At 39.6% G+C, this 24,538-nt stretch overlaps 1 protein-coding gene and 1 pseudogene across 1 annotated transcript in view; both read right to left on the reverse strand.

Annotated features, from left to right (window-relative positions):
* Positions 1 to 1,036: 1,036 nt before the first annotated feature.
* Positions 1,037 to 24,538, reverse strand: part of LOC148109657 (uncharacterized) — a 126,602-nt gene continuing 103,100 nt past the window's right edge. Inside the window, exon 4 of the transcript XR_015725199.1 lies at positions 1,037 to 3,282. The gene's annotated coding sequence lies outside the window, so the exon portion shown is untranslated. The remainder of the gene's footprint in view (positions 3,283 to 24,538) is intronic.
* LOC148109658 (nucleoplasmin-2 pseudogene) lies at positions 21,415 to 21,816 on the reverse strand (annotated as a pseudogene).

Genomic DNA, 24,538 nt, shown 5'->3' on the forward strand with positions numbered 1-24,538 from the left:
CAGGTGAATCTATTGATAGAATCCTTACCCTGATGTTAGAACACGTCTTGAAACTTTTAAGAAATGAATTTAGAGAAAAAAACCAAAGCACTTTACAATAGCTAGTTTTGCTAGATACCTTCTTTTGTCCCTTCAGGTCTGATTTTTGTCCTTCTCTGCCCTTCTGTAGTGCTGGGAGGCTGACCTTTATGGACTGCAGCAACAAACTTCCTTGCTTTTTGGCTAGGACTGGCTTTAATGAGTGAGGTGGTGCTGAGAAGCATAGTGGCAGGAGATGGAAGATGGAGAAGAGTGAGGTTAGGCTATTTATCACCCATCTTCCTTGTTTCCTCTCTACCAGCGTGTTCAGGCCTACCACTCTGGTTCAGCAGCTCTCTCCATATTCTTTCTGGGTTCTAGGAAACACATTCTCCCTTTCTCACCTCAAATTTATGGGCAGCAACAGCTCCTCATTGTTGTTAACCCCAGACACTGCATTAACCCCTGCTGATTTCTGTAAACCCTGCTCAGCCCTTGTGAGTGGTGCTTTACTAACCTCCCTCAATTAACTTCATGGAGTACATCATCCATTTCCAGACCCAGGCTGAATCCCGACTGCTGCATGAATGCACTTAGCGATCCCTGTACCTAAGAAATAGTACAAGAGACTACCCCTGACTTTGTGAAATAGGCCAATAGTATAGCACTTTGAATTATTGGGTCCAAGGGTACCTGTTGGGCTCAATGGTTGGGTTGAGGTAGGTTTTGTCTTTTAGAAAATGCTTCTCTCTGGACTACAGATCCATTTGGTCCTGAACTTTGAGATATGGAGAGGCTTTGAACAGGTTCATGGTGGCAGTGAGCTTTCCCCTGGGTAGCAACGACATCAAGCTTCTGTGCTTATCGGAATGGCAACAGACAACAGCAGCTCAGAGACAGAAATAACCAGGATTTGAGGGCCTGGGGTAAGGAACCCCTAGCCTGGAAGGGCATTGTATCTGCATTCTAGCCCCACCAAAAAGTAGGAAGCATTATCAAGATGCTACCTTTGGCCCAAAGTGAGAGATTTTCTCTTCCCTGAAGGTGAGAGGGGGGCAACAGTGAGGATAGCTGAGCTTATGACACCTGAACTTTCCTGAAGGTCAAAGCAGTGTTGAGAAGGCCAGAGGAGATACATGGGAAAGCTCTGTTTTGGAGTTTTATATAAAAGGAGTACAAACAAAGTTTCAGAGACAGGTGACTTTCTAGCACATGGGCTGGTAGGATAGAATGCTGTCATAATGTTGGTATAAAATGGGAGGATACTTTCCACTGTAGTCATTCACTGGGAAGCTAGGAACACATCAATTCATTTTCTCTGTACTGGAGAAAGGAATAGTTCTTGGAGCTTTCACAAGGTAGATGTGACACCCTGATTCTTATTTTGGTTTAATGGACTTCAGATCTCACTAGGGGCCAAACCAACTCTCATTAGTCATATGAGACTTGCACGTTTACCAAGAACTTGCCTTGGCAAGAAGAAAGGGTCCTATGTGCCAGCTGAAAGGACATCACCTGATGATCTCTAATATAATGTGGAGCCTGGACTCAGTTTACTAAGCAGTGCACCGAGGCATCATCCAAAAATATTGCTGTGAGTTATTACCTAGGATCAAATGCATTTCTCGAGATTTAAAACAAAAATCAAGTAGATTAATATATTAAGAATTTTGTAATAGCTCAAGAAGATAAATTGCTGAGAAATGACTGAGAAATTGAGAAATTGACTCTCATACAAACAATGATTTCTCCTAATCTTGGAAAATGTTGATCAAACTTTGGGGGTCTAACTAGCCTAAAATTTTAACATAAATTCTTCGGTGAGCCAAATTCTGCATATTATTGAAGCCTGAAGTGTCAGGCTCTCTCCTGGCTACTGCCAATTATGTATGACTGGATTCAAAAATCCCACTGTAGGGACCTTTTGTTTCTTCACAGGCATAGTCATTACTCTCTTCTCAGGAAATCGTGAGCCTTCCTCAAGGAGGGCTTTTTCTGGCTGAGGGAAGGACACCCCACGTGGCCTGTTCTCCCTAATCTGTTCCTTTGTCATCTGACCAGAGTGTATCTGTGGAACCCCAAGCTACTCTGCTTCCCTGTCCCCTTTTGACCTTTTTACTTAAAGTTGAAGTAATCTCCAAGAGCATGTGACTCAGGCTGCGTAATGTCAGGGATCAGGCTGAACTATTACAGACAACAGTGGGTTAGCAGCCAAGGAGCAGTTTCTCTGACTTGGGCTGCCCAGGGTTTTCTGAGGATTCATTCTCTGGCAACAATGCCACTCAGACTGTAATAGCTTCATAACTCCAAGAAGAAATTCTGAATTACAACACGGCAAGGTCCATGATGGATGAGCTCATTTTCTGGGTGCACATTATTTCAACTATACTAACTTGAATAAAACCTCCAGGAAAGAGTAGTGGTTTTGTTTCTAATTTATTCCATCTTAATTCTGTAACGCTTGTAATTCCATTGCACACCGTGACCAGCACGGCTTGATTACACATAGGGTTACAGGGATGGAAAACTGTGTCGATGTCATGAGGTTAGACATCCTAATGTTGCCTTCACTGGCACTGCAGGATGGGTGTGGGCTGTTATCGTTCGGTGCTTCACTGTACCTCCAATACCAATGTCACAAAGGGAAATGTCTACGGGACATTCAGAAAACTGAAAGTAGGCATGGACTTTTAAAAGGCCAGTCTATTTCTGAAATAGGCAAATTAGATTAGTCTTTAATGCCAATTTGCCCACAACAGCGTAAGTTTTTGGAAAAACAGACAGATGTCTTCCTAAGTGATAATCAAATAGTAATTAATATGCTAAAATTAGTCAAACATTCAACGTGTGAATCCTTATGCTGACAGGAAGGAACAGGCACAAACCTGACTTCTGGCAACCTGAGACCGGTTTTCAGATTTTTGTTGGAATAAACCTCATCAGAATTGGCTTCTTCATTTAAAGCAATACTTTTAATTGGGTTTGAAGTTTATTATAGTGGCAACATGGTCAAAGGGCAACAGGTCTGCAGTGATTGAAGCATCTCAGAGAAACTGGTAAAAACTTACCTGGATTTGGGGGCTGATTTAAGATACCTTTCTCTGATATTTTATGCAGATTGTGCTTACTGCTGTTTGGAGTGTATCTTGGGTCCGTCTGTCCAGGCACAAAGGTCAGTCAGCTAGCACACACCTTCACTGCCAATGATGATGTGCCCTTTGATTCTTCAGAGGATTCTCAGAGGTTCAGAGGGCTGTGCTCTCCCTGCTAAGACAAGTTCATTTTGTTAATGCTGTGGGTTTTCTCTTTCAGAAATAAACACAGGAAAACTGTTTGGCAGTTCCTCAAAAGGTTAAACACAGAATTACGTATGACCCGGCTATTCCACTCCTAGGGTATATATCCAGATGCATTGAAAACATGTACCCAAGCAAATTCGTGTACATGAATGTTCATAGTAGCAGTATTCACAATAGCCAAAAGGTAGAAACAATCCATCAATGGATGAATTGGTAAACAAATTGTGGTAAACACATAAAATATTCAGTCATAAAAAAGGAATGAAGCACTGATACATGGTACAATGTGGATGAACCTTGAAAACGTTGTGTTAAATGAAAGAAGCCAGGTACAGAAGGTCACGTAGTATAGAAGTCCATTTATATGACATATCCAGAATAGGTGAATTTTTAGAGTCAGAAAGTAGATTGCTTGTTGCCAAAATCTATAGGTAGTTAGGTATGGGATTTCTTTATGGAGTAATAAAAATATTTTGGAACTTGATACAGCTGGTAGTTGTACAATATTGTGACTGTACTAAATGCCAATGAATTGTTCACTTTAAAATGGCTAATGTTATGTGAATTTCATCTTAATAAAAATAATTTTAAACTAAATGTAAAACACACTATTCAGTTCTCTGCATTAAGTACATTGCAACTCAGAATGCCCTTCAATCCTAGGACTATATGCCATAGGTAGAGAAACAACTGTTTGCACCAAGTCCTGACAATGAGAAGCACTTCAGCCACCTGTAATGTGTCAGATTCATAAAGAGAAGCCTGACGGTTCACCAAGGAGAGAAATAATACCTGGTCCTCATGTTTGTTGGCAGCCGTTTTGCAATAGAAGAGTCATTCATCTCTCTGACAGCTACAGAGCACAAGATTAAATTTTCTCATGCTTTACAAAAGGGTATTTCAATAGAAAATTGATATGCTGCTTTTTATGAAAATAAATCTTGCAATTGGCAATCTGCAAAAGAAAAATGACCAATTTCTGTTCATATATTCCATTGCATTTCAATTCTCAGTGCAAAGATAAAGACAAGAATTGTCTACTTCTTGGGGTCAGAGTGTGTCAGAATTGCCATTCATCATAAAGTCAAAGGGGTAACAACAATAATTAATTCTTTGGAAGATAAATCGAGTGAGAAAAAATAAGAAAAAAAATAAGACAGTGGTATAGGAATTGAGTATTTATGGGATGTCACATGGGGTGGTGATCATTTGTCCTCCCTTCCCAGAGGAAAGAGAGAAGAAGCCTACCTGCACAGAGGGGCTTCTATTCAGCGATGATATGTTCTTGGTGCAAGAATTAAAAGAGACTGAAAACAAGACACTAAGGGAAGCTACAAAGTTCCTTCAGGAGGCATTTAGAACTCTGGGAAGCTGATGAATGTGATGAACTGTGAAGGGAGAGTTTACTTTTCTGAGTCTAGGAGAGCCGCAATAGACCTCTCTACCTGTATGTAATTTAATTCCTTCATGATTACTTTCTTGTCTTTTTTTCCCTTTCTTTCCCTTAAATTGAAGTATTGTTGACACACAATGTTACATTAGTTTCAGGTGTACAATATAGTGATTTGACAATTCTATAAGTTATGTTCTGCCTACCACAAGTGTGGTTACCATCTGTCACCATATAATGCTACTGAAATACCATTGCAATTCCCTATGCTGTACTCTTCATCTTTGTGACTTACTCATCCCATAACTGGAAGCCTGTACCTCCCATTCACTCATTTTGCCCATCTCCCCATACCTTCCCCTGGCAAACACCAGTCTGTTTTCTGTATTTAGGAGTCTGTTTCTGTCTTTTTTGTTCATTTGTTTTGTTCTGTAGATTCCACATGTAAATGAAATCATATGGCATTTGTCTTTCTCTGACTTATTTCACTTAGTATAATACCCTCTAGGTCCATCCATGTTGTTGCACATGGCAAGGTCTCATTCTTTTTTATGGCTGGATAATACTTTCTTGTTGCCTTAATCTTTGTGAGGATAAGCAACAAAGTCATTATACTCTATGAAATAACTTTCAAACAGTTGAAGTTGATAGCAATAAGCTCATCCTCACCCCAGATAAATTTCCCATTCTCTGGGTCAAAGAATCTTACTTCTTAACTTGATCATTTTTTGTGGCATTCTTATCACTATTTTAAAGCTCTTTATTATTTTCTGAAGTCATTTATACGATTGAGTAACCCAACTTTAGAAAAGAAGGCTGAAAGCTATCTGAATAAATGTGAAAGAATAACAGAATATATTTGAGTTATTCATACCCTTGCTTCAAGGATGGTCACAATTGTTTTATGGGGCCACCAAAGCCCTTATTTGGGAGAGCCTGGGGTGTGCAGTGTGGGGCCAAAGGGAGGCCAGGGAGCAAGGAGGAGAAGCTCCCTTCCACTGCTCTATGAGCACTTGATTAGAAAATAAAAACTGGCCCTGGACCCAAGAATTCCTCAAATTAAATATTAAAGACTCAACTGACCATGCCTTACTCTTCTCCTGCTTTTATATATTACAAGGCCAAATGCAAAGAAACAAAAAATGGCTTACTTATCCCACATGGCCAATAAGAAGTAGAACTGAAATTAGAATTTAGGAGTACATTTTTGCCAATCTAGTGCTCAGTCTATTGAACTAGGAAGACTGCCTAAATATGGAGGCCCAGTTAATATAATATAATTCTGTTAATATTCACAGAAGCACTCTACAAAAATATCATATAATCTCATCCTGGTTATAATTTGATGTTTTGATCAAATTGACATTTTCACACTTCCTTAGTTATAAGATGTCTTTTAAAGACTTATTATTGACTTATAAAGCAATAATGCAAAGCAAGACTGTCAACTGAAATATTTAAATAACAAGTAATTTTCACTTGCATTTATTGCTTTTATGAGTCTTTATGGCACAGAGGTTATGGTAGTAGTTGCAATATGAAGTCTCTGGATAACTTTTTGGTGGGGGGAAAAAGTCAGTCAAAATTACATGATATGTTCAGTTTTTAGGATTCCAGGTAAAAGCATCAGGCCGAAGGCTAAACTTGCTCCTATACTTTTCACCTTCAAGGAGAATTACAATGTGTCATACTTGGGAGCTCCTAACAAAATTCTTGGCTAGATCTGAGTCACTTAGAAAAACAAATGACCTGAAAAACAGGGAATAAAGTATGATGAAATTTATTTTCAAGTGGAAAATTGTAACTGGTTCATTTTGAAGGGAGAAAGAAGAACATCACTGCCAGGAGAGCAAAAGATAAACAAGAAAAATGAAATGCAGAACTTGGACTAGAAAGAAACAAGATGGGTTTATCTCAAAGCATATCTGAAATCCAAAATTTTCACAGGATAATATAAATCTCAAGTACTCAGAACAAATCCTTTTGGGTAAAAAAGAAGTTCAAGATAAAGGGAAGCCACGGAATATGGAGGCTCTGGCAAACACCTGCTTTCCATCACCATAGGGGACTATAACTCCACATTAATCCTGGGTTTATAAATTTTTACACAATTCTGGGGAGGCAGTGGTTTCTAGCTCCACTCAGGCCTTTGGGAAAACCCTTTAGTCACTGGGTCATGCCCCTATGCAACAATTACTTGGCTGACTGAAACACTATGGGTGTGTCCTATTGGACACAAACTTGGCAATGGAAGCACAAGCCCTATTAGGCCAAGATGAGAACCAAGATGAGGAACAGATCTCAGAGCTAAGAGCAGAGCTTAAGTCCAGTGGCAACATTCAACTGGATCTGAGGCAGTAGTCAGGTATTTCAGACAAGAATAAAGTATGAAGTATTGGAGAAGCAGGGAGAATTTAAAAACCTTCACCTAATCCTTTGATTTCTAGCTTCAGTGGCTTTTTTGGCCTACCCAATTGTAGTGGGTTGAATGGTAGCCCTTCTAAAAGATCTGTTCACACAATAACCGCTGGAACTGTGAATGTGACCTTTATTTGGACCTTATTTGGAAAGGGGTCTTGGGGTATCTGGTGGCTCAGTCAGTTAAGTGTCCAACTGTTGGGTTTGGCGCAAGTCTTGATTTCATGGATGGTGAGATAGAGCCCCACGTCGGGTTCCGTGCTCAACAGGGAGTCTGCTTGAAGATTCTCTCTCTCTGCCCCTCCCCCCACTCAGGCTTGTGCTCTCTGAAATAAATAAATCTTTTTTAAAAAAGAAAAGGGGTCTTTGCAGATGTAATTAAGGATATTAAGATGTTATTATACTGGTTTAGTGAGGAGGGCCCTAAATCTAATGACAAGTGCCTTTAAAAGAGACAACAGAGGAAAAAATGAAGAGAAGAGGAGAGGCCAACTGAAGAGAATGGCAGAGAATGCAGTTATGTAGCACAAGCCAAGGATTGCTGGGAGCCACCAGATGCTTGAAGAGGAAGGATTCTTCCCCAGAACCCACGGAGGGAGCATAGTCCTGCCTATACCTTGGTTTCAGACTTTCAGCCTCTACAATGGTGTTAGTCATTAACGCTGTGGTCATTTGTTATGACAGCCCTAGGAAATTAGTACACCAGTTATGCTGTGCTTCTCATGAAGGGGTATCTTAAAAGCCTTACATGATTTCTAACACCACCATCTATCTCTGCGGGTGGACATGTGCATGTGCGTACACACACACACACTTCAACAGCCCCAAATAAGAGCTCCTGCGGTGACAGATAGGGTATAAGCATCAGGGTACCGAGCAGGAGTATGTCTCTCTCAATCTGTCTTCCTAGACTCCTGGCTGCTCTGGTTTTTTCCAGTACCTATAGAAGTAGCAGAAATGGTATATACAGGGGAAAACAAATCATTACTTAATAAGTGGGATTTATTTAAAGCATTACATTTTTCAAAACATGAGATATAAAATGTAAAAGATTCCTTAGTAGTAAGAGATTTAAAGCCACAGTTCTAAATAATTTGTGTGGTTTTTTTTTTTTTTTTTTTTTTGGAAGATCTCTGGGGGGTGATGACAAGATCTCCTAAGACTAGGTTTAAATTGTCCCAAGACAGAGCCATTCTATGCTGGAACTGAGCCATACATTTTTTTTTTTTTTTTTACTATTACATGTATTACATAAGTGAACTCTTGAGAATGGAAAGTGCCTGGTAATCTGGAACTTAGTAAAAAGCTCTGAGTTACTTTTGTATATGAAACACCTGGCTTTCAACTGATAAATTTGCAATGTGCGTTACAATACCAAAACCACTGCTTAGTAACTCTAAAGCTAGAATATGAAGTCCCTTCAGGCTGGGATCTTTGTTTTGTTCACTGATATACCCTAAGCACCAAGAACAGTGCCTGGCACATAGGAGGCGTTCAATAGTTATTGAAGGAATTCAAATACACTCAAAGCCCCATTTAAAGAAAATACAAATACATAGTATATAAACAAACATGCTGTTAGAATCGTAAATTAAAAGTATTAGCGTAGGGCGCCTGGGTGGCTCAGTTGGTCAAGTGTCTGCCTTTGGCACAGGTCATGATCCCAGAGTCCTGGGATCAAGTCCCACATCCGGCTCCTGCTCAGCAGGAAGCCTGCTTCTCTCTCTGCCTCTGCTCCTCCCCCTGCTTGTGCTCTCTCTCTGTCAAATAAATAAAAATCTTTTTTTAAAAAAAGTATTAGTATAACTACAATTAAGCATATATGTTTCTATAATATAAATACATTTTCAATTTTCAGTTACTGAGCAGATTACCTATGGCCTGTTTGGTTCTGCTCTTCAGTGACGCTACAGGCTGTCATCAGTCAGGCCAAGTCCGCTGGCAACAAGTAAGGGTAGACTTAGATTGCACTCCAAAGTCAAAAGAAATTATATCTGGATAATTTGTCATTTTAGATGATTGCCACTTCTTCTCTTTTTTGTAATCACTGATAACTCTCTCTGCTGAAAGTATTGGGGTTAGAGGTGAAGTCAGGAACATGGTCTGGTATTTTCACAAGACTGAAAAAATATGTCTTGAAAAACCTTTACCCAGGAGAAATAATAAGTCGCTCCCCTTTTTCTCAAAACCAACCAACAGTGATAGAATCAAAACAGCTATTCTTCATACTTTCTGACTGGGATCCTTTTCGATGCTCATTCTAACTTTCTTTTGTTAGCTCATTGGTTTTGCGACTGTACTGATTATCTCTCCACTGGTGATGGGGCATATCCCACTCTCTAAAGGACTGCTGGGTTGGCCTCCAGGAAGCAGAATAGGAACAAGCCTTATTCTAAAGTAAGCTAGCAGTGGATGTGGTGTTGAAGTTTTTCTCACAAAAGAATGGGGCTGAAGACTAACAATAAGAAGCTGGATGTTTACTGAGTCCCCATGTGTCTGATACTATACCAAAAATCATTAAGAGCGTGAAATCTAGCGTGAAATTGCCAGGGTTCAAACCCTGGTTCTGTGTCTTCTTAGCTGTGTGTCCTTAGGTGGGTTAGTTAGACTCTCTGTGTCACTTATAATAATATTGTTATTATTACAATGTGGCATGGATAGACAGAGACTAGGCTCAAGAAAAACAAGTAGTGTTATAGGTTTGGCAGGGTCAGTTGACATATGCCTACTTATTTGGCCTTTACACAGCCACATATTTATTAAATGGCTTCTTCGTGTCACTTTAGTATTTTGCTGAAGTTTTTTTTTTAAGATTTTATTTATTTATTTATTTGAGAGAGAGAGTGTGCGCATGCATGAGCAGGGGAGGGGCAGAGGCAGAGGGACAAAAAGACAAGTAGATTGGGGCTGAGCATGGAGCCCTCTGGGCTATATCTCATGTTCCTGAGATCATAACCTGAGCCAAAATCAAGAGTCAGATGCTTAACCGACTGAGCCACACAGGCACCCCTCTGCTAAAGTTTTTGAGGGATTGAAAAATGAATTGGGCATGGCTTCTTCCTTCAAAAAATGTATAGGCTACAGGGGATGAAAGTTATAATTCAAGGTATTCATCTTTTAAAAATGCCACCAGAGAGGCAGAGATAAATTATGAGTTCAGGGAAAAGTATGATTACTTCTAGCTGGTTGAGGTCCAGATTCAATTTGACCCAGTAGCAATCCCAACCCCACACCTGAATTTACAATCTCTCAAATCAGACCAATTCACTCAGATCACAGTCCACTGCTCCCCAAATTAAGGGAAGTTCACGCTACCAGAGTCAACAACAGGGAGGATGCAGATAAGGCCAGGGAAGAGGCCAGGCGTGGGGATTTCACTGCCACCCCAAGGACTAGAAGGGCATATGAAACCTTTCCAAAAGCTTGTTACATAGTTTGATGGAACCAAATATGACTGTTTTTGCTCTAACCTCATTAGAACTGAATGCTAAACATCTGAAAAAGAGAAAGTATCAGTCGGAATCAATTGTAACTGAAGATACCTTGTTTTTTGGTTTTCTAAATAAATTATATGAATAGTGTAGGTGGCACCTACTCATAACATTCCCAACAGGTGAGAAGCATCTAGCAATGAATTAGATATATTATAGAAAGTTAAAAGTAAATGAACTGTGACTTTTTTTAAGGTGCATAGTTAGATACTCTCTTGAGCTCCCTGAAGAGGACCAGTTATAGCCTATAATACTTAATAAAATGTTCTTTCCTATGTGATGATGAATGCATCAGCCTGGGTGTTATTTAATACACATATAATCATCATCTTCCTGCTCCCTTTCCTCCCCAAATAAACTTAGAACAATAAAACAGTCATTCCAGACACTCCAGCTTTGTGGAGCTTGCCCTTCTTTTTAGACCTGCAGAAACTTTTAACACTTGAATATCATTCTGTTTTATATTTTTGAATTGTTTCATGTATGCATGTCAATTTTATATCACTTACAAAAGTATAAGCTTCTTAAAGACAGAGACATGCTTTCGTGGATGTTCTCCGGCACTTAAGGTAAGATCTATTATTGCTGCTCAATACAAACTTTGGGATTCAACTTCCAGTCAAGATAGCATCGTAAATCTACAATTTGAGACATGCATGAATAATACATGGCAATAATAGCTAAAATATAACAAGAGAACACTTTGAATAGTACTTCAAATACGGCAAACATTTTCGTGTTCCAGAAATGGATTACAAACACAAAGTTGTTCCAGGTCCAAAGTGGGCAGAAATGTTCAGGACTCAGGGTAGAGAGCAGGGCAAGAAATGAGGGCTGGAATGAAGATCTCCCATCTGTGAAGTTCCCATCCTTTTTGCTGTGTGGGGTCTCAGCTTATATGATGCTGCTTTCCTAAGGAGGCAATGGGAAATAGATATGGTCTCACAGCAAGGACCAGGCCAATCACCAGCTTGTTCAAAGGCTAGATCTATAGTATCTTCACATCACTGCAAGACTAGGACACTGAGCTGCCCACCATCGAACTGATAAAACATATTGGCAAATGCATTTTAACTACTGACTATAAAGACGAAATCTATTTTTATGCCAAAAAAGGTGGAATTAAAATTCTCTATAATGATAAGGAAGATGGGGATAGGTGTTCAACAAGAGTTAAAATGTGGTAAGATCCATTTCTTGTCAAGGGAGAGGATAGAGATATTAATTAATTTCATGCTTTAGGAAAAAATCATAGTTAAGCATGTTATAATTAAAGAGTAAAAATACAATCCATGTCCAAACTAGAAGAGGAAGCAAACAGAAAACCCAAGTAAGATGGCAGAAATAGGTTCAAATGTATCAGTAATCACAATAAATGGGAATGGATAAAATTCACCTATTATTTAATCAGATTTGGTTAAAAATCATAAACTTTCTTAAGGACACACACTTCAAAACAAAACACAGAAAGGTTGAAAAATAAGACAGAAAGAAAAAAAGTATCCCAGGTAAATATAAACTAAAAGAAGACTAGTTTATCAATTACTAGCAGACAGAATATTTAAATAAAACCCATTAATATACAAAGGGAACAATCCACCAAGGACATACATCAATCACAAGATTATGTGTACTAACAATATAGATTTGAAATTGATACAATAAAAATTGAATTATAAGAAGAATGGAAAATTCAATCAGAGTCTTGACAGGAAAAAAATGTCATGCTCAATACAGTATAACAGAAGATAAATTGAATGAATGGACTATTTACAGAGATGTATATAGGATTGAAGGAAGGAGAGGGAATGGTAAGGACCAAAGAACCAGCAACAGTGGGAAGCCATGACTCCCCAAGGGCCTGAGGGAACAGTATTGCTGGGGCTCAAGGAGAGCTAGAGCTGTGGAAGAGGGGCTGCCCAAAATGATTTCTATCCTTGAGTATGGCAGATGCCTGAAGGGGCAAGGAGGTGAGCCAAACCCACTGACCAAACTTAATCAGAAATTAGAGGGCAAGAGAGTGGGGCAGAGGGCTAACAGTGGATTTTTTGTTTTTGAAATCTATCATTTCATACTGGCAGATCTTTCTTTAAGAGCATCTACAGACCATAGAGCAAATGGAGAATAACCAGCACAACAATCATAGTGAGAAAATTTCCCATAACCTTATCAAAAACTGATAGACTGGGGTGCCTGCGTGGTTCAGTTGGTTGAGCATCTGACTCTTGGTTTCGGCTCAGGTCGTGATCTCAGGGTCATGGGATAGAGCCCTGATTCAGGCTCTGCACTCAGCAGAGTCTGCTTGAGATTCTTTCACTTCCTCTCCATCTGCCCCTCCCTCTGCTTGCTCATGAGTTCTCTCTCTCTCAAATAAATAAATCTTAAAAAAAAAACCTGATAGGCCAAGTGACCAAGAATTAGTCAGATGTAGAAGATTTGTACAGTACAATGAGCAAGCTTCATTTGACAGTGGTGGTGGTGGTGTATGTGTGTGTGTGTGTGTGTGTGTGTGTGTGTGTGTTTGTGTGTATGTGTGAAAAGAGAGAGAGAGAGAGGGAAAGAGAACACCTGCTCCCAACAAGTAGAGTATACATTCTTTCTGAGTATATTTGCAATACAATATTTATAAAAACTTGTCATACTATATCACAAGAGGACCAAATGTTATATATTTGATTTTACATGGAGCACAATGCAATTCAATTAGAAATCAGCCTTAAAAGATAGATTTATATCTGCTGATACAAAATGATCTTCAAGATATATTTCCAAGTGAAACAAGGTATAAAACAGTATCTATATTATACTAATATTTGCATAAAATCATCTGTTCTCTGCTTATATATGCAGAGAAAATGCCTGGATACCTAAGAAACTATAACGGTGGTTGCCTATGGGTTGAGAAGGTAATTTACTTTTTTCTTTTTTTCTTTTTTTTCTGTATTCTGAATCTTTTATACTATTTGTACCATTACTTAAAAAAAAACCCTAGTTTAAAAATGCTGAATAGATTATGTTATCCTCAATTTCTTTTTAGTCCATTCTCAAGGCAGATTCCCTAGCTAATTTTGTAGCATGAAGGGTTTTAACCCAAATGAAATAGCTACCATGGCTTACCCTATGCTGTGCCAAATTTCCATTTAACCTCCTCATTTATTTTTTCCTACATAGAAAACAATTTTGTAATTCCAATGTGTCTCTTTCCATTGACCCCTAAGTTGAGGTGACTTCTGAAAAAATAAAAGCTGAGCTCTTGAACATAAACAACATTCCTGTGACCTCTAAATGTACATGCTGTACTGTTCTTTGAGAATTCCTGCTAGGGATGGTAGTAATTTATAGAGCAGTTAAACAGGAACAATACAGAGGGCAAATAAAATAACCAGACCAAAAAACTAAACATTAACACAACCCACTAAAATGAATGTCAAGAATGGGACACCTAAATTACCATATACGTTTTTAAGACAAATTCCCCCTAGTCTAAAACAGTTAATTGAGCATGCTGCCATACCTGACAGATAATCATTAACACAGGGCCTCAAGTGTCAATAGTACTGTCTCATTTGACATTTCAAGTGACAATAGGGAAATTGAACAGAAAGCCCTGAAGCAAACAGTTCTTTAACAGACTTCTTTATATAGGGAAGAATCTACGCGGATGAGAACTGCTTTTAGAATCCATATACAGACTCAGATACATGAGTCAAGGAGAATTGGCATGAGTGCATACATAGAGCTGCCACTCAATTCCTTGATTTATTTGTCTGCAAGTCTATAAAATGACCATGAATGTTCCTATTGGCCTACTTCAGAGGGGATCTTCTGGGGAGGGATCCTGGCTGTCTGTATAAGTCAGCTCTGCGCTAAGCAGACGGGGTCAGAGGTGGTCAACTCACGGGTATCTGATGGGCCTGAGGCAGAACCCCTCAGCAAATGTCGGTCTTCCTCTCTCACCTGGCATGCAGGACTTGAAACCTTGGCTAGGTGTCCGCTCGGGTTTCCACGTGTACTCCACCACATCAAGGCCTTACCCTGAGCAACGCTTCCTAATCAAAACTTGGGAGCACAGGTTTGGAGTTAGGAAAGACCTGGATGGAAGATCCAGCATGCTCGCTGTTCTGTTTGCTCCCCTTGATCACACTCTGCATCCTCTAACCTCATCCACGCAACTCTCTGCCCTCCAGCTCCCTGTTGGGTTTGGCCAGCGGGAACCTTGGTAGGAGACACGTGGTGAGAGAGGGTTGAGTGAGATTGACCGCACCAGTGCGACTGCGCCTCTAAAACAGCTTCCGCACACACTACTTTCTCTACTACTCACTGGGAGCTACTCTCTCTTCTTGATACTCTGATCAAGCACCAGCCCCAGTTTACTGTACTCTTCCCCGTGGTCCCCCACTCTGTCTCATTTCACCATGCTTTGTGAAACAAACAATCCCTCCTTGAATTATCGTCCTTCGAGTTTGCCAACGGTTTCTGGTTGAAGGCAAAACTGATATGCCCCGCTTCACTAACTAGTAGCCAAATAGACTTATCTTTTAACTCCTCTTAGCTTCAGGGTCCTCATTCGCACACTATGAAAATATACCTTCCTTAGAGGAGTCCATAAAGCAACGTAGGTGGCACTTTGTAAATGTGCTTCTACCCACATCTCTCTAAGAGGCTAAGGACTTGCTGGTAGCTGTGCATAGCACCTAACTGGCTGAACCTCCCTGGAATTAAGGTGATTTCACCTCTCTAGCAGTAAGTGGTCCTGATGCTCCTGCTGCTGTGTTCCACAGAAACCTCTCTTGTGATTCCCACATCTTTACATCTCACTATCTCCACTGGAATGTCTCCGAGGTACCCTAAAATTCACTATGGCCCAAGCAAAACTCCTGTTCTTCCTTCCTAAACTTTCTCTCCATGTCATCTAGCTCAGTAAATAACATCACCATCCATCTAGTTTTTAAAGTAGCTATTTGGGAGACAACCTTCTGTTTCCTATAACCAACAAGCAGCAATTCTTGTCAATTCTGCCTCCTGTAGCATCTCTGGAATTTGTCTGTTATGCCCTAAGCCTGATGCCACAACCATCACCTGGGCCAGCATTATTTCTCAGTGGGACCATTGTAACAGCCTCTTCCAGGGCTCCCTGTGTCCCCTCTTGTCCCTTCTAGTCCAGACTGTTCTTTTAAAAATGTAAATCTTAAGACAAAACAAACCCTCACATCTAGTAACTCTCTGCTCCTTTGACCCCAGCCACGATCCCGGTTTCTTGATGTTGACATGCTTTTGTTTTTCTGGGCCTTCCCACAAACCATTCCCACTACCTAGAATGCTTCCTTTCCCCAACCCTTCACATGTGGCTGATTCCTGCCTACCCTTCAGAACTGTAAACCATATCACTTCTTCACAGCCACCTTCCACCTTACCCTGGACCCGGTCAGGTTCTGCTATCATAAACTCTCTTAGCATCTTGTTATTTCTTTGCAGCCCTTATCATAATACTAATTGAAGAATTCTAGAACAGAAGCTCCATGCTGGAGTTCATCATTGGTTGCCTAGCCCCTCACACAATGCTTCCCATGTAGTTGGCATTCTTTAAATAGCTGTCGAATTATGGACGAGTGAATGCATCTTAATGCTGGTCTGGACCGTGCCCAAGTTTACCATTCCCTCCCTCCACCCAATTTGAACTGCTGGTGAGCTACACTGTGGGCCAATTCCTGCCCTCTGGTCCTGCTCATACTGGTCTGACTCACCATTGAGATCTCTCACACCTCCACTAAAGCTAAGGAAACATGGATTATAATCCTTATAGAAAACATTCCTATCCCCCCCACTCTTTTATTATTCCTATTATTATAAAACCAGTGTGCTCACTGAGAAAACCTGGCAAAGTTAAAAAATATTAAAAAGGGCAAAAAAAAAAAAATCTCCCCAAATCTCAACACCCAAGACAGTGTCTGTTTTAAATGTCTTGAAATTTGTGTGGCATTTCAGCAGATTTCCTACCTATATTTCAACTTGAAATTCCTTTATTCTGAACTAACAACCCACACATCTAGGACATGGTTTGTTATGCTCTGCCCAGTTTGAGAAAGTTCTGTGAGACATAAATAATAAACCCCAAATACAGACTGCTGAGTAACAAAGGAAAAACACCTGAATAATGCATTTAGTTTGCTATCATTGTTCACTGATAAACTGAACCTCTTCTCCATTAATATATTTACCTTTCACAATAAGAAAAATAATGGTCTACAACTACCATATTTCATCTATGTTCTAACTTTCCATTAAACTAATAGACTTAAACAACGATCTTCAGCTTTTCTTCTTCTTCTCCTTCTTCTTAACTACTAAAGGGCAAAAATGCACTCTGAAGGAATCTCGTCAATACTTTCCCTGTAGGTCACGTTTCTTGGGGAGTCTCTCTGTTTGCCAGTTTTCCTGCCTCTACAGATCTTACTAATCATTAATCCTGATTGTTTTCATAAATTTAAAAAAAATCATAATTCTTCTGTGACAGATTTACCTTCAAAATATCATTGGTGGTATTTGGGTATCTGCAAAGATTTAGAAGGCAAGTAGAGGACATTAGGGGGCAAGATTTAAGACTGGCTTGAGGAAACCCCAGTGGAAAAGTGGGCAACAAGTGTTCAAAGTCTACTAGGGAGCGATATGAGAAAGCTCTAAAACCAACCAGTAACACTAGCCTCTCTTGTTGAAAGAACTCAGTGAGGGGTTTGTTACTGAACAGTTACCCTGAAAAGTCCATCTCAGCCAAACACAAGTGAGCATGTGGATGGCTCTTGAAAACTCCGTGCAGAGAGCGATGTATTTTTGCATCTAGGACTCTGGCTCTGAGCCTAGAAGAACTGTTTTCATACCCATTCACCTCTGGAATTCTTCATGATAACCTTGTCACATCTTTTTACTTGACAAGTAAATTGCTTGTACCTTGAAAGCAAGCACTTTAAAGATGCTGAAGTTAAAAGACCCTCTGCCTCAGGAGTACAAATTTCAGAAAACAATAATGTAGACACAGTTATCATTTAGCAAACCATCGTAATGAAACAGGACCTCTAGAAGAAGAGCTGAAGATAAAATGAATGCATCTTGTAATATCCAACTATGCACAGATATATAAGTAGCATAGTAAGGGAATAGAAAAAAAAGGGAGGAGAACGGAAGTGAGAGGATTGTTTTATCCAATCAGCATTATGGCTTTTGGGAAGAAGGGAAGACTGGCCCTAACCTACATTAAGTGTATGTAAACAACAACTAAATAGTCTTTCAGAAACCAGACCCACATATGGAGCCATATAGCTCCTATTCACAGAAACTGTGCTCAGCCAAACACCAGTGCCTGGACTAGGGCAGAGTGAGGGGCGGGGCTTAACATTCTCAGGATGGGGTAGGTGCAGGCTCATCCCTGAGAGTGAGTGCCTCCTTAGATGTTGAGCCCTGAGCACCTCACCCCACTTACCCTAGTTCAGGTCATGCCATATGCTCTGTGATAACACTCTGTGATATCACTCCATGATACTTTTTTCAAAGTAATGCCTTATACTTTGTTTCACTGAAGTCGTACAGCAACCCTAGGAATTAGCTACATAATTACCCTCATTTTGCAGATGAGGAAACTGAAGCTCAGGGTTAAATGGTTGACCCAGGTACTCCACTGGTAAGTAGGGTGTCAAGACTTGAATGGAGGCCTTCTGACTTCAGCCCTGGCAGTCTTCTACTCAGTACCCCACTCATGTGCCAATCCAGAGAAAGTTTATCTCTGAATTCCAAGGGCATGCCTTCCAGCAAGCATCAAGGAAATTTTCAATATACAGTCTCATGAACAGAAACTGAAAATACTTTGAAGTCACAATAAACTTTCTAGCTATTCATCCAAACTCTATTTAGAACCAGCACCAAAAATTAGGTATTTATGCCAAGAAAATCCTTCATCAATATATTCTGTAATATATAGACATACTTTGTATGGCTTTTGAGCAAGACTTAATTATACCCTCAAAAAGTCCACTCTATATTATCCAAACTCATGATATTCCCCTGCAATATAAAGAAATAAACAAGCAACCTTCTAAATAAAATGTTGACATGGAGATAAGATGACTCATTGTTGTCTAATTCAACACTGTCACAAAAGGAAATATAGGATTCTGACTATATGTTGGTGGTTTAATTTAAATTATTTTAATATGGTTTTATTGAAATACTAATCTAAAAAATTTTTCAACCTAAGCCACTTCATAATATATTATGCAAAATGATGAGATATGTTTTAAATTCCTGGGAAGTAGAGTTGTTCTGTGAAAAGCAGTTCTTGAATAAAAAAAAGTGGAGAGTAGATTCAGTGCTTGTATTTTCCAGGTGAATAAATAGACTCGGCTAAGAGAAGTGGCCTGTCCAAGGTCACTCTGTAGCAGGGTCAGACTGCTTTCCTTGAACCTTGATACCTCCTGATAACCCAGCAGGCAATTTTACTTTCATGCTGAAAACAAATGAAAATATTGTGCAACTCAATGTCTATTTTCTTAAACATGTGTAATAACTTTTATCTACTGTTGAAAGCTTCCCCCCACCCCCGCCAGTTTAAAGAGATATGACATTTATAACAAATTTCTGCACAATAATTGGGTTCCCTATGCCATTTTGTGCAATGAAAAAAAATTGCTATAAAAAAATAAGGATCACAAAGAGGAATTATGAACTCTGTCACAGAGACTTGCCTGTTCTTTTCTTCCTGTGCCTGATACTTACTCCTGGATGACTTTCTTATAATACTGAAGCTCATCAACTATAGTCCTTGCTTACTTTTCCAACTGGGTGCTACTTTGCATGGCATTTGTTTGTGCACAGAAGGGGTGGGAGAAAGAGCCAATTCTCCAGGCAGGGAGCAGAAGAAGCAACTGTAGCTTGGTGTCTGCAGCAAAGAAGGTCTATAGTTTTTGATGCTAAGGCACAGAAATAGAAAAAGACTGTGTAGACACAGACACACAGACACATGCATGTGTGTACCCCCGAGGGACATTTATATGCATTATCTTATTCAGTCTTCACAAGGACTCAGGAGGTAGGTACTGTTGTTATTCCCAGTCTTTATGTGAGGAAACTGACTTGTCCAAATGACTGACCTAAGATCACATAGCTAGTAGGTGACAGAACCAGGATCTAAACTGAGGCTGCCTGACTCCAAAAACCCACAAGGAGGAAAATTTCCTCTTTTCTGTTTCTGGATAAACAAGATAACAAGGAGGAGGAATAGTCAGTCTGTATCAGGAACAAGTAATCCTGTAATGACTGAAGTCCTTTAGAAGTCCTGTCTTCTTTATATAAAGTCTCCAGGACACAGATGACCACCATGGTAAGGCACATTCTTTTTTTTTTTTTTTTTAAGATTTTATTTATTTATTTGACAGAGAGAGTAGGAGAGTACAAGCAGGGGGAACAGTAGAGGGAGAGGCAGAAACAGGCTCCCTGCTGAGCAGGGAGCCCAATGCAGGGCGTAATCCCAGGATCCAGAGATCATGACCTGAGCTGAAGGCAGACGCCCAAACGACTGAGCCACCCAGGTGCCCTGTAAGGCATATTCTTTATGGAACTGATTTAAGAGCAAGAAAAGGCACTGAGAAAAGAGAAGAGAGAGAAAGGGCAGTAATAAGAGAGTATCATTAAAGGAGCAGAAACAGAATGACTTACTAGTAGTAATTATAGTTAAAAAATAAATTGTGACCAACTGTTGATGGTTTCACTGCTGAGTTTCACAAAACCTTCAGACAGTTGCTTGGATCACCCTTATATTGCCGTTTTCAATATATCATCAATGGAGAAAGATGAAATAGCCACGTCAATGAAAGAAAAGAGTGAGCAGCATTTTAAAAGCCAAGATGGAGATTTTACAAACTGGAGGTTCTTTGCATCACAGACTCAAGTAAAGCAGTTGTTGTTTTTATAATTTTATAATTGAGGTAAAATCCACATAACATACACTAACCATTAACTTTTTAAAAATGTACAATTCATTGCATTGAGTGCATTCACTTTGCTGAGCAACCATTACCACTAACTAGATCCAAGACATTTTTTAAAAAAAGATTTTATTTATTTACTTGACAAAGAGAGAGACAGCCAGCGAGAGAGGGAACACAAGCAGGGGGAGTGGGAGAGGAAGAAGCAGGATCCCAGCAGAGCAGGGAGTCCAATGTGGGGCTCGATCCCAGCACCCTGGGATCACGCCCTGAGCCGAAGGCAGACGCTTAACGACTGAGCCACCCGGGCGCCCCCCAAGACATTTTTCTTCCCCTAAAAGGCAATCTGGTATCCACAGTAATGCAGTTTTGCAGAAATACTGTGAGAAAAATCAGCGAAAGAGAAGAAAGTAAAACAAATGTTCCAGGTGCATGGCAAGAAGAGAGAAGTAGCAACTTAATGAACTTAAGAGAAACAAAGTATTTTTTTTAAAAAAATCCTATTAAACAAATGTTTTGCTAGGACCTTATAATGTTTAATATATTGTACTAAGGGAGGGATACTTTGTAAAACTTTTATTTTTTTCCTGACAAAGTGAAATTTTACTGTGGCCCTGAGGCCAGGACTCTTCTCTCCAGGTCCTGCTAAAAGTGGATAGTTGAGGGTGAGGGGTCCTTGTATTGTCCCCCCAACACCTCCATCACAGTCAGACCCAGACGGAGTACAGCCCAGGTGGGGGGACATCTTGGGTCTGCAGCACACCCTTGAGGAAGGTCCATTCACAGACCCTGTCTCCATCACTGTGGCTGCAGGGCTTCCGGGCTCCTCATTTCTCGGATCCTGGCTTTCTAGGTCTGAGTGTGGGTTTGACCTTTCTCGCAGGGCTGTTGTCTTCATGACTGAATCTCACTGCTTCTCTGCTTTCTCCACTTCTTTTTTTTCTTAGCAATGCTTGTCTGCTTCTGGGGCACCAGCCTCTTGACTTGCTGGACAGGGGTCTCCTCCTCCAGGAACACATCTTCTTTCTCCTCCTTCTACTCCTCTTCCTAAGACAGACCTGAAATGTTCTAACATTCCTGGCCACTCAGGAACACAGGTCCAGAGGAGAAAGCTCACATCCCATTATGATGACCATGGGTAGGACAGAGACCTGAAGTGGGGCCATGGTAATGGGCTTCATCTTCTTGTCCTCCGAGCTTTCAGGGGGCAGAATCCCCATGACGTTCATTTCCTCTTTGGCTTTCTCCCCCAAGCAAATCATATTAAGCAACAGCTCACAGTTCTGCTTCCCCTCTCTCTGGGGTTTGAAGGTCCAAGTTCACTTCTCATTTAGCTCACAGCCCCAGAGCATGGCTGCTACAACATTTTTAGCTGTGCCGTTACTGCTGCTGCATTAGGATGTGGGAGATAGCAAAAATGAATACAGTCTAGCTTTTGTCTTCAAACAATCTTGCTGTCTAATGACGAATTTAGACATGTAATCAAATGGTATAGGTAAGTGAAAGAAAAGGGACTAGAGAGAAAAGGGTTAAGATACCAAAGGAAGGTCATAGGAAGACCACTTGCCCTGTTTAAAGAAGAGTCTTGTTCATGGACAGTGATGATTTTTTCCTTAAGACTACGAAGCACAGAGAAGTGCCAGGTAAACTGCGGAAATAGGTGAGGATGTTACAGGGGCCTGTGAACGGAATCCCCACTCTCCAGGTAAAAATGATGAAAGAAAGGAGCTAATTAAGGCTTCACGTTTTTGTCTTTATGGTGTATAGATCACGTCACAAGAAAGTGTGGGCCAAATTCAGGAAACTGAGGGAGGAGATATGAAAAGAAGCTGTTGTTATGCAATTTGCAGCTACAATGGCATCATTTAGCACACACACACACACACACACAAAAGAGCATTTAAAATATACAAAAAATAAGCAAGATAAACAGGTATGGATGCTAACAAAATAAAAGTGGGACCTAAGGAGGAATGCAATAGCACTGAAGACGTATAGAATGGGCTCACACTTTGAAAGGGAAGACAATGCGACAATTGGAGACCGAGATTCAAATTCTACCCAACTGAGAGGAAATAGCAAATCCTGCTAGAGAAAGGTGATTTGTAAATATAGAAGTGGAATGTCTTTCCAGAAGATATGATGAAGGATCATCAGTGGAATGTAGGAGTTGAGGACCTAAAAAGTGTGGTAAAAGTATCAAAGACTTCTTAAAGGACATGTACATTTATAAAAGAATAAATAAGAAAGTCTGAGTATTAAAATAATCTTTCAGGGCCTACAGGAAATAAAAGAATAAATATAATAAATACAGTTTATATTAAGTATAATATAAAACAGAAATAACTTACAAAATGTTTTAACAAATAGTGGTTCTATAATAAAAATGTTCTGAATAGGGGCAGCAACTCCCATTACATGGGCTATAACTAAATATTTTTGGAGTCACTTAGCCAAGATTAGGGGAAAGGAAGGGGTAAATTATAGTTTTAGAGAAAAACCATATGGGTCTTATTTAGAGGAAGGAGAAAGATGAAGAACAAATCACCATCTTGAAAATAAAGACTCAGAAAGCAGAAACATGAGGAACTATGGATATGTAAAAAGAAGAATTGGACACATATGGGTAAATATATTAGAAAGAGGAAGGTGAAGCAAACAGAGTTGGCAGAGAGATCCATAGCATTTAGAAGAGAAGGAATGTTCTTGTTTTCATGATGGATGAACAATTATAAATAGGTGTAAATATGTTTAAAAATAAAACATGAGAATTAAATGATTTAATGAGGGTAAGTGTGCTTGAACAATTACAAGCCAATATACAAATAAAAGGTTTTATTTCACTGCAAGGTAGCAGCTGGGTGCTTTCATATTCAGCCCAGACAAGGAGGGAAGAAGCATTTAGCAGATCTCTTGCTCAGTTACCATAAAACCCAGTGACCACTGAGAGCACATGTGTTGAAGACTGTACCTCTCAATGACTACCATCTCTATACTCTTCAGTGCTGGCTACACAGACCTCTGGAAAACCTCTTTCTTACGCAATCTTCAATTGGTATTTTTAAAAATTGGGATATAATTCACATACCATAATATTCATCCCTTTTTTAAATGTACAGTTTAGTGGCTTTTATTATATTCATAAAGTTGGGTAACCATTACCACTCTCTACTCCCAAACATTTTCATCACCTCCAAAAGAAACCCTCTATCCATCAGCAGTCACTCTTATTTCCCCTTCCTCCAGTCGCTGGCAGCCAATAACCTACCTTCTGCCTCCGTGGATTTGCTTGTTCTGGAAATTTCATACAAATGGAAATGTACAATAGGTGGCTTTGGTGTCTGGCTTCTTTCACTAAACAAAGTTTTCAAGGTTCATTCATGTTGTAGCATGTATCAGTCTTTTTTTATGACTGAGTAGTATTCCTTTGTATAAGTATACCATATTTTAACATTCATCAATGGATGGACATTTCCAATTATTGCTTTTCTTTCCTTTAACTTTTTAAGATTTGTTGATATTTGTAATTATTTTGACATTCAAATAGATACATTTCAAGTAGGCGATGTGGAAGTCTTAAGATTAATTTCAAGATACAGAATTTGTCTAAAAATTGGCAAACATCACCCAAAGTATAGAAACAAATATAGTGGTGTGTGTTTGTGTATATATATTTATATGTAATATACATTATATTTAATTATGTGATTGCTTAATATATAATGTTACATTATATATTTTATAGACACGTATATTTATATAAACACACAACCACTTTAGTATATAGATGTATATATTATGAGCATTGTCTTGTGACCAGTCATCTGACTGCCCCCACTTAGGGTCAGATTTTCCATTGAGTGGCTACTCTTTGCCCCCTCCCCCAAAAAATCCAAGACCATGACTTTTCCCAATGGCCCACATGTAGCAGTGTTTCAAGTGAATTTTTCA

The sequence above is a fragment of the Ursus americanus genome, chromosome 7, assembly GCF_024610735.1.
Source record: "Ursus americanus isolate L20-20 chromosome 7, mUrsAme1.1.p, whole genome shotgun sequence".
Classification (NCBI taxonomy): domain Eukaryota; kingdom Metazoa; phylum Chordata; class Mammalia; order Carnivora; family Ursidae; genus Ursus; species Ursus americanus.